Source organism: Adiantum capillus-veneris, chromosome 9 (assembly GCF_014529385.1).
Source record: "Adiantum capillus-veneris isolate H3 chromosome 9, ASM1452938v2, whole genome shotgun sequence".
In the NCBI taxonomy this organism is placed as follows: domain Eukaryota; kingdom Viridiplantae; phylum Streptophyta; class Polypodiopsida; order Polypodiales; family Pteridaceae; genus Adiantum; species Adiantum capillus-veneris.
Window position 1 is genome coordinate 94,483,595 of NC_140939.1, and position 20,132 is coordinate 94,503,726.

Consider the following 20,132-nt stretch of genomic DNA (forward strand, 5'->3'; position numbering starts at 1 on the left):
AATTCTCTTCATAATCTATGCCTTTTTGTTGTGCATAACCCTTTGCACCAAGTCGAGCCTTGTGGCGATCGATCTCACCATCCGACTTGCGTTTCAACTTGTAAATCCACTTCGTACCAATGGCCTTTTTGCCAGGAGGCAAATCGCATAAATTCCATGTGTCATTGAGTCTATAAGTGCATCATATTTTCATTGCATGGCAGCCATCTAGTTTTCTGAGTTCTATGCTTCATCAAAAGACAGAGGCTTCTCAACATAATGTAAGCTAGACACAGCCAAAGCATAACAATCCGATGCATAAGATGCATGGAGAGAGCCTAAATGAGTACGACTAGACAAAGATGCATCCAATTTACTATCACGCAAAGTGTGCACTAGTCATTTTGGCATACCTCTAGCCTGCTCATTTTCAGCCCTTTCCTCATCAAGTACATCATGTACATTTGCATCAGTAATAGGCTGATCTGTAACATTTTTAGAAACCCCCATAGGCTGTACATTTTCCTCATTGGAAATTACATTCATATTTCCACCACTGAAAAGAGGCAACAAAGTGTCATAAATGTCCTGTGAGCTTACATTATTGTCTCTAGTACATGACAGCAAGGGCTGAACAGAATCTTCCACAAACACTACATCCCGTGAAACCAGAATATGCTTTGTTTGCGGATGATATAACCTGTAACCTTTGTTTTCAACACTATAACCAACAAAAATACATTCGACAGCCTTATCATCCAGTTTTCTGCGTTGTGTTTGTGGCACCAAAGCGTATGCCAAACAACCAAAAACACGCATGTGCTCAATAGAAGGCTTTCTATCATGCCATGCTTCATATGGAGTAATAAACTGCAAAGCTTTCGTAGGACACCTCTTAAGTACATAGGTGGCACACATGATGGCCTCAAGCCAAAAGGAATGCAACAAAGCTTGACTTCTGACCATACATCGTGCCATTTCCGTCAGTGACCTGTTTTTCCTCTCAGTAACACCATTTTGCTGAGGTGTATAAGGCATTGTACATTGGTGTTTTATCCCACGGCGGCTAGCCAGAAATTCATTGAATTCATGAGACCTATACTCCCCCCCCCTCGATCGGAACGGAGGGTGCCCATAGTACATTTCGATATTGAAGCACATAAAAACTTCCGACTTCGTTTTAAGTGGAAATACCCATGCATGCGTGGAGTAATCATCAATGAAAGTCACGAAGTAAAGGTAATTGCCCAAGGACGGAGTTTGCATGGGCCCACAAACATCACTATGCACAAGCTGCAACCTGCATGTGGCCCGAACTGAACCATCCTTTGGAAACTTAGAACGATGCGTCTTACCCAAAATACAGCCTTCACAAACATGTTTGACAGGTGCTTCAAGAGGTGGCAAAGAAGCAACCCGGTATCAGGTTTTTGCAAACGCAGCAAACTGGCAAAATTCAGATGACCAAAACATGCCTCCCAAAGTTTTGCATCTGAAATAGCCCTTGAATCTGCAACAGCATTCACAAAATTTTGTCCACACTTGTCCTACAAAGTGATCTTATTCAACCCATGTCACAAAAGCCCAGATGCAACGATTTCATCACCAAAACTGAGATCATGAACTGTACATCTATCATCCACAAATTTGACTACAAGTCCAAGTCTAGCAAGTGCGGATATAGACAAGAGATTCTTCTTGACACCAGGTACATAAAGTGCATCAACAAGTGTGAAGGAACTGCCATTTGTAGTAGTAAGCACAATCTTTCGCGCTCCTTGAACTGGATAAAGAGGCATTGTTGGCACAAGTGACTGAATTCCCATGAGGGACAGACTCGAGAGTGGTAAAATTCACGATGTGAGGTAATATGCTTTGTAGCCCCAATGTCGAAATACAACACATGTGAATCTGCAGCAACTCACAAGCATGCATCATGGACATCAGGATTGTAAGTGTACTCTGTGCTAAAAGCCCATTCTGCATCAACATCAGAATCACTGTTTCCTTTCACAGAAGACTCAACAATGGCTGCATTTATAGTGGAACTAGCATTTACAGTGGAACCACCCTCTTTCTTCTTAGCTCTTTGGCCTTCAACTTAGGACACCACTTGATCAAGTAATCATTAGTTTTACAATAATGGCAGCACATCTTCTTTTTGCCCTTATCACTAGAATTGCCAGACGAAGTGCCGTCAGTAGAAGCATTAGGAACAAAAGTTTTGCCACTCGTAGCAGAACAATAAGAAGTGGGTGCATTGCTGTTACCACCCTTTCTTTGAGAAGCAATAAAAGGCTGTTCAACTGCACGCTGTCTAGTCTTGTTTTTTTTGGAAAGTGACTCTTGAAATAGCAATGTGCATAATGCATTAAACTTGAGAACTTTTGGATTTCCTTGGGTCATAAGTCTCCAAGTACTAGCAAAAGTCTAGTAAGAATCTGGTAAGGCATTAGGAACAGTCTGCACAAGGGAATGTCCGAAATGACTTCTCCTACAGAAATAAGTTGCTCATTGATATCCTTCACACTAGCAAGGAAAGGTTCTATATCATCTTCCTCATGCATAATCTTCAACTCTAGCTCTTTACACAGCAAAGCAATTTTAGCCTCATTGCGACTTGCATAAAGACCAGCCAAAATATCCCAAGCCTGTTTTGCAGATTTTGGATGTGAGGAACAATGGTGCACTTCACAGAAAACATAATAAATGCATGAGCCTCCACATCCTTAACATCCCAATGAGCTTGTTCTACGGTAGGCAAAACAACTCTAACAGCAGCAATCCTTGCAGGAAGACCTGCAATATCCTCAACATCGCCTACATCCTCAGAACCAGGACGTACATCAATGCCCTGTACAATATTCCAGATGCCCTTTGACACAAGAACGTGTTGCATCATATAAGCCCACATAGGTTAACTGTCCCCATCCAACATGTCCTCAGCAGCAAACATCTTGAACACATCTATGTTGTTGTTGCCAGCCATGGTAAATGCTGCACCTGATGTGGAAACTACCCGAAAATAGGAGAAATGATGCGGGAACAACACGTGCTATATAGCACAAACCGTGGAAGACTATAAGGCACCTGTTATGCAAAAAACGACACTGACAGTATTTCTGCACAAAATGACAAAATTGCCTGTGCAGACCTGCCTGTAGTTGAAATGGAGACCAAAATGAGCCCAAATCCAAAATCTAAGCAGACTATGCTCTATGAGCTCTCCCAAAATACTTCTCAACGTGCGAACTCTCGCCAAATATCACTGAAATCGGAGAAAGTGAGCAAGCGTGTGTTGGAGCAGCTGGCGACTAAGCCCGGGAGGATGCAACCTGCTCTGATACCAATTGTTTGAATTAGGGTTGCAGAGAAACATACACATCTTGGAGAAGATGAAGGAAGCTCAAGGCACACAACAGAGAGTGTGTTAATTAGTATGCAATAGAAAGATAGATAGCCCTAGAGTGATGGGCGTATATACAATGCTCGGGGGAAAAAACCTCCTAAAGAGGGAAAAAATTCCCCAGTGGTCCTAGTGTGTTCACACACATCACTACCACATGTATATGGTAGCAAAAAATTGATTACATATTCATTAATTGCAATGATTACAAGGTGGAGTAGCTCGTAGCTTGAGCGTACGTTTTTTTGAGCTCCTTCTTTCTCTCTAAAGATAAGCATCCTTTCACATTAATGTTATTGACCTTTATACCTAGGGATTTCTAAATGGCCAGTGGCCGGCTAATATGTACCTTTATAATTATCATGATATCATTACAACTTAAGGAATTGACCTGCTACTCTAGAATTAGGATTTACATAGAGTATTACTACACTAGCTGGGCAAAATAATAGACTACAAATGTGATGTCCAGCTACGTGTCCGGCCAACTGGACGCCTGTTTGACATGTCCTCAAACATTCCCCCCTTCCTAATTCATGTTATCCCTTGACACAACCTTGTGTAGTCTTGTCATAGGGTTGTGTTCAGCTTTGTCTTCAAGGTTGTATTTTAGCTTGGGAAGTTTCTTTGTCGTTGATGATGCTCCCCCCTTCCTTGAGTGATTCATATCTGCCGTGAAGAGTTCTTTTGATGTTTTTGTCTTTGTCATTGACTAGCCATACTTCACTAGCTTCAGCACTATGGAGCTTCTTATTTTTTTTTGTTGCGAGATTTTTTGTTGAAGCTATCATTGTTTGTGCGTTGTCTTTGTATGGCATTCTTTGTCTTTCCGTGGATCATTGAATCTTTGTCTTCAAGGCTGGTTTTTAGCTTTGGAAGAGATTTGGCATTGATGACACTCCCCCCTTCCTTGAATGATTCATATCTGCCATGTTGTTGATACGTGACTTGATCTTTGATTATCAAGGAAACTTTTCTTCTTGTTGTGCATTCACCTCTTTGTTGCCAATCTTAGCCGCCGTAAAGGTGGATGTTGATGTGTCTGATTTTGTAGATCTGATCCTCTTTGGGGCATGGAATTTACGAGGGTAATACTTTCCATGTCCACTATAATTTGAGTTGTCTACAATAGGTCACCATTGTTGAAGCATTGTGTGAGCTACTTTTGATTGTTGTTGATGACTTCGCTTGCGGAATTTATCATTGCTTGCCATTGTAAGCCATTCTTTGACTTGCGATTGTTTGATGAAGCTTTGTTTTTGACCTTGGAGGAGATAAAATATTCTCTTGATAAACATATGGAGACCTATAGTTTTTGCTCCAAGTCATTGTCAATTGATTTGGGTAGACATTTCCTTATTGTTGATGTAGAAGAAATATATACAAGAAGTCGATGATGATGAAGGTTTCTAGATTAGGGTCTTAAAACCTAGATGACCAAAGGAAAAAAACCCGATGGGAAAAAAGTGCCTTTGGTATACGCTCTTATTGGAGTTGAGCATCTGAACTTGAAGTACCTGTTATGCAAGGTGAGTGATTGGGAGAAACAAAGGAAGAGTACCTAATGCAAATGTCAATTATGGCACACTCTATATGGATATGAAAATTTGTCGAACAAAAGCATGCAGTGTAAGAGATGGAGTTGATGGGTGCTTCAAGGAACAAATGTAGCACATGAACATCAAAGGACGTCTCAATAGCTTCCATGTTCCCGAGAAGGGTTTTTGATGTAGAAGCTTCTCCATTCATTCCTCACTGTGCTAAGTGCGTGAGTGTCTTTTGGACTTCTTCCTTTACTTACCACTATACTTCAATGACTCTTATGCTCACTTGTGCCAGCATGAGCGACACAATGTAATTATGATCAACTCTTCCAGCTTGAGGAGTACCTAAAATAACTAAGACGCTTAGACCACAGAGAATATTACATGAAGGTTTGGGACTAACGCCTCGCTCATTTAGTGACTTAGTTGCCCGACTCTGACTTTTACTCCATGTATTTCTAATGGCGACTTGGACTAACCTGTTCAAGGCCAGAAACCCAATTCCATAAGTTCTTAAAATTTAGGCCTTTTCTTGTTTTGGTCAAGTTGGATGCCACCATTTTGTCGAGTAGGTTGGCATACCTTGGCTCCTCTTGAGTTTCTTGTTGAGTGAATGATGTAGCCTTTGCATGAGAAGCGATTTTCGAGATGTGTGGGTTCTCTGAGATTGAGTTTCCACACGCAATTTTGGAACCATCTCGTCTTTGGTCCTTGTGTGACCATCTTTTGTATTTTATCTTCTTCTATAATCTGATGGACACTAGGCTTCGGCATCCATATTTGATGATTTCATTTGTAGAATTCTTGATTTTGGAGTTGATGACGAGGTATCTCTCTAGAGATTGTAGCAGCCTTGGTTGCAATTGGCTTTTTTTGGTTGTTGGTTATCATTGTTTGCCTTTGGGTAGAAACTTGTGCTGCATGATTTCTCTTGGCTGTCCCAATTGAGCTACAATTTTTGGTAACCATATTTGTGTATTACCTTCATAAAATCCTTGTTCTTCAAGTAGCTTAACTGGAATCATCCATTGATCCACTTGCTTGTGTTGGGTAACTTGACTAAGGTCTAACTTCGGCACCCATACTTTTTGTGTTGCCCGCTTGGAAGGTCTTTTTGTCTGCCTTTTTTTGTTGTTCCTTCGCTTGCCTGAGTTTTTTGTATTCTGTTTGATACCTTGGCTCGCTCCTTGTAGAGCTTATTTCTTGAGGTGAGTACATCGAGGCTATTAGTTTAGGCTTTTTGGCCCAAACACTAGTGTTTCCTTGGAAGTAGCCCTGAGCAGTGACTGACTCATTTGATGCTACCCACCCTCTCACCATTTGTTGTTGTGGTTGAGTTTGAACTTCATGTATCCAAACTGGGTCTTTGACTTTAATGTGCTCTTTGGATATCAACACTTGGTTTATTCTCTTTGGCTTCTTCCTAATGCTTTTTTGTGATGGAGACTTTGGTTGGTAGACTTTGTGCTTTGGTTTCCATTGCATTGTTGATGGTTTGGCTCTTGATGTAGAGACTTCACGGGAAGTCTGATGGAGGCTCGTAGAAGGTAAAGTCGTCTTGCGAGGTTGATATACTACAGTGTTTACCTTTTCTTTACCTTTTTCTGCAATGGTTGGTTGCTCCTTTTTTGCATTAACTTGATGCGTGTTTGGGATTTTTTATGGTGTTGTTGCTGAAGATTTTCCTTGTGGTTGAAAAACGATGTTCCTCCAGCTTTCTGTAAAGACTAGACTCTCCTTGACATGATGGGATTCCATTATGTGGAAAATATCCTTATACTCCCCGGTACTCAACTTGAGTACGGCTCTGCCATGCCAAAGCTAGGACTCGTCGTTTTAGAACTTGTGTACACTATTTCCTCTAGCTTGGTGATTGGCGGATTTCCCATCATGGTCCATGTTCCATAAGTCCTTAAATTCTTTGTCGCTTTTGAATCTATCATAGTTGAACATGTGATTTGGAGTCCTGTTTCTGCACATATGCTAAATTTGATTGTCGTAGGAGATAGTTGATCTTCTTCTTTATTTATGTTCTTGTCTTGATCTTGCTCTTGTTGAAAATTTTTCGTTGAACTTGGAAACTTTTCTCCTTCATTTGCTTTCATTTGCACTTTTTCTAGAGTCGGCTTCTTTGAAACAACTTTTGTCGATTCTTCAAGTATGTCAATGATGACATATTCTTGTGGTTGCTCTGCTTCCTTCGTTTTCAATTTTTTCTCATGCTCTAGGATGTAGCTATTTGTCTCACCTTTTTTGCTTTCACACTCACAAACCTTGTTAGCTTCGTTCAACACCTTATTGTAAATAAGTGAGTTATATCATAGCCATCTTCATCACAAAATTTGGTGTATGTCACCTCATTTACGCAAACATCAAGAGTTGCCAGTATTTAATCCCATCCAAAGGGCTCAAATAACTCCTCTATAAAAGGCTCTGGTACATCTGCCTTATCTTCTACTGAACACTCTACTGAACACTCTAGGATGTAATCTTCCTTTCCAAGACTTCCACTCTCAGGAACTCCGTACATCCAGATGTTTACTTTTCTTTCTAAATCAGTTGTGGAGTTTAATTCTTCCCTAGGTTTCACTCTACATCTCTATAACTATGATCTTTACCACTAACTTTTATAGTGAACTCTTTGTGTCTAAGGTAGATATAGTCATAGCCTTAGTCTTGTACCATTTTGAAGTTCCGCATGAATGGTCTGCCCAATATAATATCAAAGTTGCTGCTTTTGTCAAAATTCATTATGGCAAAGGTGTGCTCATACTCAATCCCACACGAGGATACAATGATTTGTTATAGTATTCTAATCGGTTTCTCCGCGTATCCATTTGCTAATTGCAGTTTCATTCAAATTTTTGTAAGAGCAGACTTTCCCCAATTTTTCATATCTCCTTGGTTGCAATGGCAATTCTCGCCCCACTATCTAATATAGCAACCATGTTTACTCCTTTGTACTCAAGTGGTAAGGTGGTCTTTCCTTCTTCTCCTTCACAGTAGTCACCCACCTTATTTGTTGGTACTGGCTTTGGCTGTGGCTTCTTAGGCAAGGTGTCATCCATGTTGTTGTCTGCAAGCTGGTCTTGTGAAGCGATTTTCAACCCCATCTTTTCCAGGTGTTTGCCCATTTGGCCCCATAGATGCGGTCAAATTTTTGGTAGCTCTAAAGATAAAGCATGCATTGCATAGGAGAAGACATCAATTCATGCAAGCTCTTGGTATCCATCATTTTTGGTGTGGATTTCCACTAAGAAGGTACCAATTTAACCTCCGATTTTGTCTCGTGTTCTCCTATGAAAGATGGCAAAGTCTTTAGAGAGTGTGGTTTACCCTCTTCCGATGCGACAGACCTAGCATCCACATATAAAGATCGTATATCTACTGGGAAAAATTCATGATGCATGTTTATCTCAGGGATAGGTGCTGACTCTAAGGTAGCACTACCATCTTTTCCGTTTCTAATTGATTCCCACTAGGATTGTGGCCACGGTTCTTCCACCTCCGGAATAGGCATCACTACTTGTGAACCCACCCCATCTGTGGTATTGGATACTTCCCTTGTATCTAAAGGTTCCTCAACTCTTGGCTCTTCCTCTTTGTTTACAATACCATGACTTTTCACTTCTTGGATTTTATCACGGATTAGAACCTCTGTTTTTGGAGCATCTGGAACTGGTTCCATAAGAGCTTGGGCCTTCCGGATGAGATCCTTGCACATTTGCAACCTCTCTTTTTCATACCCTGGATGAGGATACGTCAACCATCTATCCTCTTGGGTTGGTTTTTCTTTAACCTAGCATCATAAGCTTTCAAGATCACATCCAAAGGTTCAAACACTTTTTTGACCAAGACTGAACCTCCCGAGTTAGTCTTTGACTCAAATCGTGCACTTTCAAAAATTGCAAATGATTTGCATGTTGTGAAGCAAGCAATTTTGATGTTTTCATGCCTTGGAAAATCACCCCATGAGTCGGAGCCGAGGTTCTTAGTATGGACCCTACTTGCATAGTCGCCTGCAAGCGGGAGTCAACCATGGAATTCAGCTCTTAGCAGAGGAGGTCACCCAAAATTAGGCGCCCCTTTTTTCACTCACCAAAAGTGGGAAAGAAGATTGGCAGCAAGCATGGTAATTTCTGGCAATCAATGTAGAAGGGAATATGAGCTTGGTGTGCCCTCTGGAGCTTGTCTCGGCCCTGCTTTAAGAAGCAAAGCCTGTTCAACATCCCCGCATGCACCTTTTTGGTGGTAATATTGCCCCGTTTAGTGAAGTTCGCCAATGCTTCCTTGGCCAAGGATGTTACCTGCGTGTTGTGCCAAGCTTGGATGCCTTCATCCTCAACACAAGGGGTCTTGCCCACATTGCGGCGTGTCGACCAGAGAGAGAGAGAGAGAGAGAGAGAGAGAGAGAGAGAGAGAGAGAGAGAGAGAGAGAGAGAGAGAGAGAGAGAGAGAGATCATGCAACACCATGCAAACCCCTCCTCCCTAGCCCCTCCCTTCCCTGGAACTCATACTAGTGAAAGGCCAAGGGGAGATTGAATATTGGATCCTCCTCCCAGCCAACCTTTTTTAGGAGGGCTTATGGCCCTTTTCCCTAAATGGATCTCTTGTCCACACCTTCAGTCCAGCCCTTGGCCTAGGTCCTTGACCCCTCTAGGTTGGGCCATGCCCTCTAGCCCTTGGCAAGACACACGGTGCAAGATTTGTTCGAGCAGATGCAGGAGTTGCGGCTAAGAGCACGATGGATAGAGGACAGCCAAGAGGAGAAAGGGGTAGGGCAAGGCCGCTGCGAGGTAGGCCCTACAATTGTGGAGAAGAGGGGCACTATGCGCCTGATTGTGCTCAGCCACCAAGAGAGACAAGAGGCATATACCCGTTGTTTGGAAAAGGCAAAGTCCAAGGCAGTTCACTGGTCCAAGAGAGTAGGCAGTGGAGGATCCTGGGTAGCAAGGTCTACCAAATGGAGGCGAAGTCCCAAGGGTGAATATCATTGGGGTGGATAAGCAAGATATTGAAGTTTTGGCCAACAAGAGGGCACGAGCTGAGAGAGACATGGAAACAGAGCATGAAAACAGGGCTTGCAAGGGCAAAGAGTAAGTGTATGAGGGAAGAGAGAAGCCTGAACCTAGCAAAAGAAGGAAACATCACAAAATCAAGCAAGCAAATTTCCAATTAGGACGTGGCAATATGGAGTACAACCTGGTAAGTGATGTTCAAAATCAGAAAGCAAACATTACTTTTGGTCGGTTGATGGCTTTAAATCCAAAATTGAGGGGGCAGTGGTCTACGAGTGTTAGCACTAGGCTGCCGAGAGCTAAGGGAAATGTGCATGCAACACAAAACGTGGCCTTGAAAGTAGGTAGCCCGACTAATGTTCTTCCACTGGTGGATGCTGTTATAGAAAAAAGGATGTAGGTACATGCCTATATAGATAGTGGAGCACATGTTTGTGTTATGATGGAAGCGGCCATGAAGGAGACGGGAGTCAAGGTGGTAGCAAAATCGAATGTGCACATGAGGATGGCCAACCATACTAAAGCTAGGTGTTTGGGTGTAGCTCAGGATGTGAAGGTTAAAGTGATGGGCATAGAGTGCTTGATAGACTTTTTTGTGATGAAGGAAGGTGAAAATGCTTATCCAATCATTTTGGGTAGGCCGTGGCTTTTGGACATGGGTGCTAAGCAGGGTTGGGAGAGCAAAGTGTTCACCTTGCTTGATAGAGAGAAAGGGAGACAGATTCGGCTTGATTTGAATACCAAGGTAAGTAGTTCTTGTCCTAAGGCAGTTAAAGATGAGTATGGCACAACAAGCTACAAGTAGAAGACAGAAAGCTAAGACACAGACATGTTCTGCACTGGGTTATTTGCACGAGACATGCAACACATTCGAATAAGTATTTTTCCTCAGCCCAACATTCTCTTTCTCTCTCTCTTTTCCCAACTTCTATGCGAGAAAGGTGAAACTAGGCATGATTTTATTGAAATCTTTCCATGTTAATACAGTAACAGGAAGGGCTACGAGCCAACAAGAAGGGCTAAGAGCCATCTATTACCACGTATTTTGGCATGGCTAAGAGCCATCTATTTTTAGTCCATCAATGATTGATTTCAAGATTGAACACTTCTATTTGGTGTTCAACGTATCCATCGATTATATTGGACAAGCAAGAGTCTTGCCATTAGTGATTTTTTGGGCATTATTTTAGTACTCCACACTTTAAGTGTGCCTATCAAGTTGTGTTTTTGAACGTCTTAAACTCATAATGGCTTATCTCTACCACGGTGTATGGATGAAGCCAATATTTAAGACATTATGGCCGTTCACAAAAACCCAAGATTATGGATTTCTGGGTCGAGAAAAGATCTAGTTGTGAATACGATTCCAACTTCAATGGATCTTCTATTTTATCTCTAGCACTACAAGTGTCTATATGAGTCCAGTTTTGGGGTAAGACCCATTTCGTGATTATTAAATTACTTATTAAGTGTGATGTTGAATTCTTGGAATCTTCACACTTGCATTTTCAAGGAACGAAGTCCACATATTGCCAAGGGGTAGTGGAAAAGTTCCACTCCCAATGAAGTGTACTGCCACGGGCCAACCCAAGGGGGGTCATGGACATAGGCCAAGGGCTCTGGCTACTAGTTGAGAAGTTTTATTGTAAACTTTAACCAAGGGGTTTGAAAATGTTGATTTTAACCAAGGGGTTTGGATTCCAACGGCAACACCCAAGGTTACACGTGCAATACTACTTACATTTCACTAATTTTGAATTAGTGTTCCTAGACCTTTGCAGGCAAGAAACTTGGGCAGGATTTGCAAACTATGTTATCCTCCATTTTTTCTCTTACGAGAAATGACAAGGTCATGTATGAGGATCAAAGACATTTGGGCTATAGAGTTCAGATTAAGTTTTTGCATTATGCAGTTATAGACCCACGTGTAGGGTCGATTTGGCACATGTTTGTCACATAGGATGCATCATGGTCTAGGAACTCAAGGAGTTTGGTTTAGCCAGTGTGGAGCAAGGCTAATGAGGGTCCCTCTCAGTCCCTTCATAGAGTGTTTGTAGTTATCTCCACACACAAGTACATCTTGTACTTGAAGGATGTTTTTTTTCCCAGACATCCTTACATGAGACATATTCCACATGTGGAGAATATGAGGCTCTAGGACTAACACTAGCGCCCACTATTTTAATTATGTGTCACAAAGTCCCTAGATGCTGGTCAAACTTGTTTTCTAGACCATTCTTAGCACAACTTTTCGGGAGCAATTTCGGTGGCCAGAAATTGTGGGATACTTAGAATGACCTGTTAAGGTACAATGCACCTAAACAACATTACAGATGTTTGTTTATGCATATAGCAAGGCTATGAGTTGCTAATAAAAAGGTTTCATTGTTTTTACCTAAAAGTGATTACTTTTTCACCTTCTATTATGGTTCAAAGGTTTCAGCACGACAGGAAAATGATTGCAGCTGAATGTATTTAGTTTCTTTTCAGAACTATTTACATTAATTTCTAATGTGTGCTAGGAGCACCATATTCGCCATAAGAATTGGCAAGGAGGATTATGGATATATAATAGGTGTTATGGGCCCTAGTATTTAACAAAAGCTCATTTGACACAACATGCATATTCATCAAGTTGTTGCTTATGAAGAATTTTGCACTTTATGTGCAGTATCTCTATGAGATTACTTTCGGGTCTACATATCACCAATAGAGGTCATGGCTCAGTTTGGGTTCATGTGCATCTTTCAAGTTAACCTAGATGGTTATTAAGGACATTGTTGTTTTCTCAGCAATGTTATATGATCTTGTGATCCCTGTTTACCAGTCATGTGGGAAGATTGTCTCTAAATCATGGGGGAAACACACCTCAGTATTGTCAGTATCCAAGGGGATAGGCAGATTACAAAGTGTAATTTTGTGCTAAGGGATATGCAAAGTGTGTACATTAGCACCAATCAATCCAATTAATAAGAATTTATTTCTCTCCTTGGAGTTTTCTTACCATAAGTTAAATCCTCTTTGTGACTACGTTTAGTCTTTTCATGTAATATAAGTCAGATTCTTAACCTTGAACACTAGCTATGGTGGGGTTGTTTTTAGATAAAATTTGAGAACAAGTCAAGGACTTAAACTTGGCTGACAAATTATGTCATCAAGTTACTTTCATGGAAAGTGAAAGGAGGTACTATTTTTAGTACATCTTTGTTGTGATAACTCGTTTTAGCATGCTCATGTGCATTCTAAATGGAGTCTACAAAGTATGATTGGATAGGAACCGGTAACACAACATGGTTACAAAAGGACAACAATATGGAAAATCAAGATGTTACTATTGGTTTCATTGAGCCTCCTACTGAACCGTGTTCTAATCAAGCATACAGTTGGATCCTCGAAGGATGCCACTATGGATAACATTAGTGTATCACCACTCTTGTTTTTGAGGATGAGAACGCTTCTCCAAGGGGGGAGTAATGTCAGGGCAAGGATCCTAATGATCAACGCTCGACCTAGGGGGTCAGGGACTTGAGCCAGGGGCTTCGACTAGACCAATGTGGATTGGGGATCCATATTGTGGCTAGGGCTAGGAGTTGGCCTATATTTAGGGTGGTAGGGTGGTGGATCTGGCATCTCATTCTCCTAGGCCTTTCAATTTGGCCCCTACCTGGACTGCTTTATCATGGTCCTCATGGACGATATAGGTTGGTAGAGTTCAAGAGTGGAGCATTTATCAAAGCTATAGTTATGTTTTCAAAGACTTGATGAAGAAGGAGGTCAGCTGGACCCCAAGAAGTGCAAGCTAGCATAGCCTCGAGCATAGTTGTTGGGTCATGGGGTGTCGCAAAACGGTATAGAGGCTGATCCCAAAAAGGTGAAGGCATTGGTGTTGATGGAAGCACCATCAGATGCTCAAGATTTGGCCTCATTTTTTCTTAAGCTAAAGTATCTTTCGCGGTTCTTTTGGATGTTGCTGCAATATATGCACCCTCTTCAAAAGAGAGCTCAGTAGGTTCACAATTATGAGTGGGATGAGGAAACTCAGGAAGCTTTTGACAGGGTCAAGGAAATTTTGTGTTAGTTTCCAATGGTGTGTTCTCCCAATTAAGAGGATGACTTCTATGTGTCTATGACAGTAGGCCGAATTACTATCGGAGTGGTTTTATTGCAGAAAGTAGGGAGAAGCTACAAGCCGCTATACTTTGAGAGCAAAGTGATTAGCACAGTAGAGACTACCTACACCGAAGTAGAGAAATGGGTGATGGCCTTGGTCTTCACTTGCAAGAATTTTAAGGTGCATTTAATTGTGCACAATTGTTTTGTGCTAATGACTAACAATCTGTTTCCAGAGGTAGTGCTACATTTGAAGCCAGGAAGGAGGATTATGAAGTGGGTGTTAGAGCTGCAAGATTTGGAGTTCGAGTTGAACGTAGATGACACGAGTCGGTCTCACTTAACGCACATTCTTGTCAACAACGCTCTTTATTTTCCAGCCTATCCAAGGGTGGTGCAAGAAAAAAATAAGGAGGAGACTGATTTGGAGAATGCTTTTACAATGTTGTTTGACGGAGCATATCGAAGGGTAGTATAGAAGTTAGGTGGAGGTGTGGTGATACGCGACCCACACGAAAAAGCTATATTTTTGAAGGCTTATGATCTGGAGGATGTCCACACCAATAATAAAGTGGAGTCTCTCTCTCTGCATCTAGGTTTAAAGCAATGTATAGAGTTTGGCATTTCCAGGTTGGTGGTGAAGGGAGATGCGTTGCTAGTCATCAAGCAAATGTTAGGGCAATAGGTAAAGAGAGATTCTTTGAAACACTGGTTCTTTTCCATCAAGAAAATGCCAAAGTCTTATGAAGAGTTTTAGTTCAAGCATGTGAGGAGCGAGCAGAACCAAGAGGTAGACCAGTTAGCAAGTAGCAAAGTGCAGGTACATGTTGAAGTCCTATATGTGGCCCTAGCCACTTATGCAAGCAGGGAGACTCTCAAGGATATTGAAGGGTTTTTTAGTGTAGGGCAGTGTCCAGAGGGTTTGTCCAAGTTGCAAAGAAGAAGAGTGGTGCAGAAGACCCGCAAATTCACACTGGTAGGTAATGATCGAATGAGCTATGGGCGTGACGGAGTGCTAAGGAGGGTGATGTATAAAGGAGAGATAGGTATGGTGTTGGAGAAATGCCACCAAAAAAGTGGACATCAGGGAAAAGACCAGGTTCTATTTTGACTGTTAAGAACAGTCTGTTGGTGGTCTTCCATAGTGAAGGACGTGCATTACTGATGCAAAACATGCCACGATTGTCATACTATAGGCGAAAGACGATTGATAACAGAGTCGCAAGGTGACATCATCGCACAAAGTTCTTTTAAAAAGTGGGGTCTAGATTCCATAGGTCCACTCCCAAAGTCTACAAGTAGTAAGAAGTACGTGGTAGTAGCCATTGACTACCTTACAAGGTGGGTCGAGGCCAAGGCTATGAAGTAGGTAAATGCTAATGTGGTAGCTCAATTTGTGCTCGATAACATCTGTTGCCGTTTTGGTGCTCAATGGGTGCTAATTTTTGATAGGGGTCAAGGGTTTAGAATGCGCGACAGGTTTTTACAAAAAGCTTGTTTTACAAAATATTTACATACTAAGACTTTTTTTGGCCTCCCTCATGCAGAGGTGTGAAGTCTCTTACACACTTTCCTTTTTACCACTGACCACATGTCTTCCTCTACCCAAGTTGCCTTGTATGTCCTAAGAGCCTTTCCCAAGCCTTTCCTGAGCCTTTTCACATGTGACTAAGACTTTTTTTGGCCTCCCTCATGCAGAGGTGTGAAGTCTCTCACACAGTTTCCTTTTTACCACCACTGACCACATGTCTTCCTCTACCCAAGTTGCCTTATATGTCCTAAGAGCCTTTCCCGAGCCTTTTCACATGTGACTAAGACTTTTCTTGGCCTTCCTCATGCAGAGGTGTGAAGTATCTCACACACTTTCCTTTTTACCATTCATGACCACATGTCTTCCTCTACCCAATTTTCCTTGTATGTCCTAAGAGCCTTTTTCACATGTAAAACCTTTTCTTCAGCATGAAATCTCTATTCTTAGGCCTTCATAACCACATAGAAGATACACTTCTTGGATTTCCTTGCTTGTTCTAGATCCCTCGTCAGTGCTCAATAAATGTGTGAGCCTCAAATAGACTTTTTTTGCTTCTCTTTTCTCTTTTTCCCATCATGGAAGCGGAGCTGCACGACAACACATTAGTGGAGAAATTAAAAATTCAGCATCGATTTACCTCACCCTATCACCCCGAGTGCAATGGTTTATTTGAGAATGCTAATGGAAAGATCGTCAAAGCGTTGACAAGATACGTGTATAAGCAAGAGACTTAGTGGGAGACAAATCTAGAGAAGTTCATGTGAGTGTATCAGACATCCTATAAAGGGGCTACAAGTTTCACTCCATTTGATCTAGTCTATGGTAAGGAGGCTGTATTGCCGGGGCAAGCACAACTAGGTGATTTAAAAGGTATGTGGAATGTCAATGCCACTCAACAGGAGGTTCTACAAGATTGGATATCCAGGCTGGAGGCTTTGCAAATGGACAAGGAAGCAGCGGCGGATTACTATGTGAAGCAAGGAGAGAAGCGGGTTGCCAAGTTCAATCAAAACTTGTGAGACAAAAAGATAGAAGAGGGAGACCTGGTCATGATGTACGAGAGTTACTTGGATTTCACGTTCCAAAAAAAGTTCAAGAAGAAGTGGACAGGTCCATATAAGTGAAGAAGGCCTTTCAACTAGTAAGAGCAAATGGAAAGCTTCTTAGGAACAGGGTGAACGGTGAGCGACTCAAGTTGTATTTTGAGAGAAGCCTAGTGCCTGAGGTGCATCAGATTGTAGCCAAGGGGGCTAGACAACACACCTAAAGTATGTAGTGTGTGAAAAAGGAAACTTTTTTGTACATAGCCTGTACATAGGGTCGAAGGTTTTGCAAGTGCCTTCAGTTTTCAGTTTGGTGTGCCTGTTTTAAAAATTTGTAAATATTCTTTTGATCAAACATAAATGTTCGGAGAGGGGGCTAGCCAATGATGGTGCAACCAAAGTTGTTCCAAGATGGAAAGTGGTCTATGCCAAGAAAAGGCTGCAGGCAGGTGCAGTGCAAAAGGCTAGAGCAGGTATGAAGTCCCTAGGCAGACCAGTGGTAGCGGGAATGTATGCCCAATGCGGCTTTTTAGGCCAAAAAGGCTTCAAGAAGGGTCCACATGGGATAGAAAGTAGGGATTCTCAAAGTGTTGAGTCAGTGATCTAAGATGTAGTGTTCAATGTGCGCTAGAAAACTATCCAGACGGCTCGTCAAATGGAACCCTAGTGCTGAAGATATTGCAGGTCAAAGTTAGAAGGTTTAGCAGGTCCCTGACAGACAGGACAACTTGGGATAGATGGCCCAAGCAAATGTCAGCATGGATAGATATGTAGAGCTCAAATTATGGAGCATGCTTGTCTTTATGGATTGCAAATGAGAGCTCTAGATAGCAAGATATGGCTAGTTGAAGTTTTGCGGGGGGGCAGTTATGGGCCGAACTAACCACATGGGGGACCGTGCCATCTGGCGTTTTTTGGATCTCACCAAAGTTCAAGAAGGTAGGGCATAGTGCATGAAGCAAGCACAAATTTATGGATAGTCAAACATGTCCACGAATGCTCAGTTATGGCCGATCAAAGTCTAGGAAGTTGCCTGAGGGATGGTTATGGATAAAGTTTGGTGATTTTGGAGGTCTCGATTGAAAGGGGAGACGGAGTCTCAATCCATTGAGGTTTTCACGGCTCGTAGTTGACATGGGGGAGATCTCGTCGGGTACCATGGCTCGCCCCAATTAGGTGTACAACCAGAGAAGGGAAATCTCTGAAGGCAAGGAGAAAAAAGAAAATTTTTCTTTCATGTTGGAGAGATTTTTTCAACCCAAGGGGGGGCAAATCATCAGCAAGCGCCATGTGGCGGGCTAGTTACCCCATAGGCAAAGTTGGGGGCATCAAGGATGGTGTATAAAGGCTGATCCATGAGGCCCTTATATGGTGTACAAGGGAAAAGGGACACCTCTCCCTACATGGAGATGGCGGCCTCACAAGGCACTGTGTGTGCTGTTGTTGGTGGCACATGGGGCCGCGTTATGGAGATTTTGGCTAGCGGCGCTACTGTGAGCGGGAGTGGCCGGCAGTAGCGGGTGGAGGTTGCTAGTGGCAGAGTTAGAGATAGTGATGTGGAATGCACCCATGAAGGGTTGGGTTCCCACGGGTAGCAGCCCACCCCAATTTTGTGGAAAAAAAAAAGAGGAGGGCAGTAACAACATCGCTAGTGCCTTCCCTCAGCTGGCAATGAGTCCAATGTCTAGTGAGAGAAGGATAGAGAGAGAAAGTGTTCGGGTGTGGGGTCCAAGGAAAAGCCAAATTTACCAGACAAAGCAAGTTGGAGAAAATCTAGAAAGGGCGGTCAATCTGAGCATGAGTCAAAGTGAGGAAGGGGAAATGAGAGTAGTACAGTCCTATAAGGTTTCCAATTTCTGAAACCTTAAAGATTGTATAAAGCTTAATCAAACTGATATGATTATTGAAAAAAACAATGTAGAATTGTCCGACCGTGGCAAATATTGGTATTTTTGAAATCTTAAGCATAGCAAACCCTCGCCTAGAAATTTTCAGAACAGAATTCTGATAAAATCTAGAAAAGTTACGGGCTCTGAAAGGTTACACTATGAATTTAATTAGTTAAGTAAAATTGGATGGTTTCTGTAATTATTATTAATAAAGACTTTCTTATCCTAAGGTTCTAGAAATTACTGATATTTCCAATTTTCATCATTAAAAATCAGTGAAATTGGTAAAAATTGATTTTGGAAGCTAGGGGGGCTGTGTGTAGCTGTGGGGAATCTTCACAGGAGTAGATTTAGCAGCAGGGGACATTTTTGGATCTATAGGGCTGCTTGGGATGCAAGTTACTACCATTTTCCAGCCCGTGAGTGCCTAGAAACCTATAAATATGACCTTTGCTTCACAACTTTTGATAGACTCAAAGCCTTGGTACATTCTCTCTCATCTAGAGAGACCACTACTCAAAAATCACTAGAGATCAAGCTCTAGTTGGTTAATTAAATGGTAATTAACCTAATCTTTCTTAATTAGCAAAGCTAGGTTAACCTATTTTCTTAAGAAATTGAAGATTAATCCTATGTATACTCAAAAATCATCTCTTAATTAAATATCCTAAGCTGATTATTGTGATTAAGCTTAGGGATATTAAGCTAATTAATTATTATATCATATTAGGACTGAAATTATCCATTTTAACCATAAATTAATGGGAATAATAGTAATTAAGTTTTGACTAAGTTGATATAATTATCAAAGCTGTGTTAGATTGTCATTGTGCTAGGAAAATTAACTTATAATTTTTTGACTGATTTTCATAATTAATTAAGCAGAATTACACTATTTTTGAGAGAAAAATAAAAGGGAGTAAATAGGAAATTGATTCAAAATGCTTTAATTTATTTATAAAAGGTTAATTACATCTTAGGAAACCTGTCATAATTATGTTAGCCTCAGATAATTAGTTTACCTAGTTATCTTAGCAGAATTACACTGTTTTTAGGATAAATTAAAAGGGGGAAAATAGCAAATTGATTCAAAATAATTTAAGCTATTTATCAAAGTTTAATCACATCTTAGAAAAGCCGTGATAATTATGTTAACCTCAGAGAATTAGTTAACCTAATTACCTTAGCAGAATTACACTATTTTTAGGACAAATTAAAAGGGGAAAAATAGTAAAGTGATTCAAAATACTTTGAGATAATTATGAGAGGTACATCACATCTTAAAAATCTATGATAATTATATTAACCTCAGATAATTAGTTTAACTAATTATCTTAACAAAATTACACTATTTTTAGGGAAAAATAGAATGAGGAAAATAGAAAACTAATTTCAAATGCTTTGAGATAAATATGAGAAGTAAATTACATCTTAAATAACTTGTGATAATTATTTTAACTATAGATAATTATTTTAGATAATTATCCTAGTAGAAAACTACTATTATTGTGGGTAAATTAAATGGGGAAATTAGCCAATCATGTGCTATGATTACATGCTATTTATCAAAACTAGATTATAGTATAAAGAGGCCGTGATAATTATGTCAAG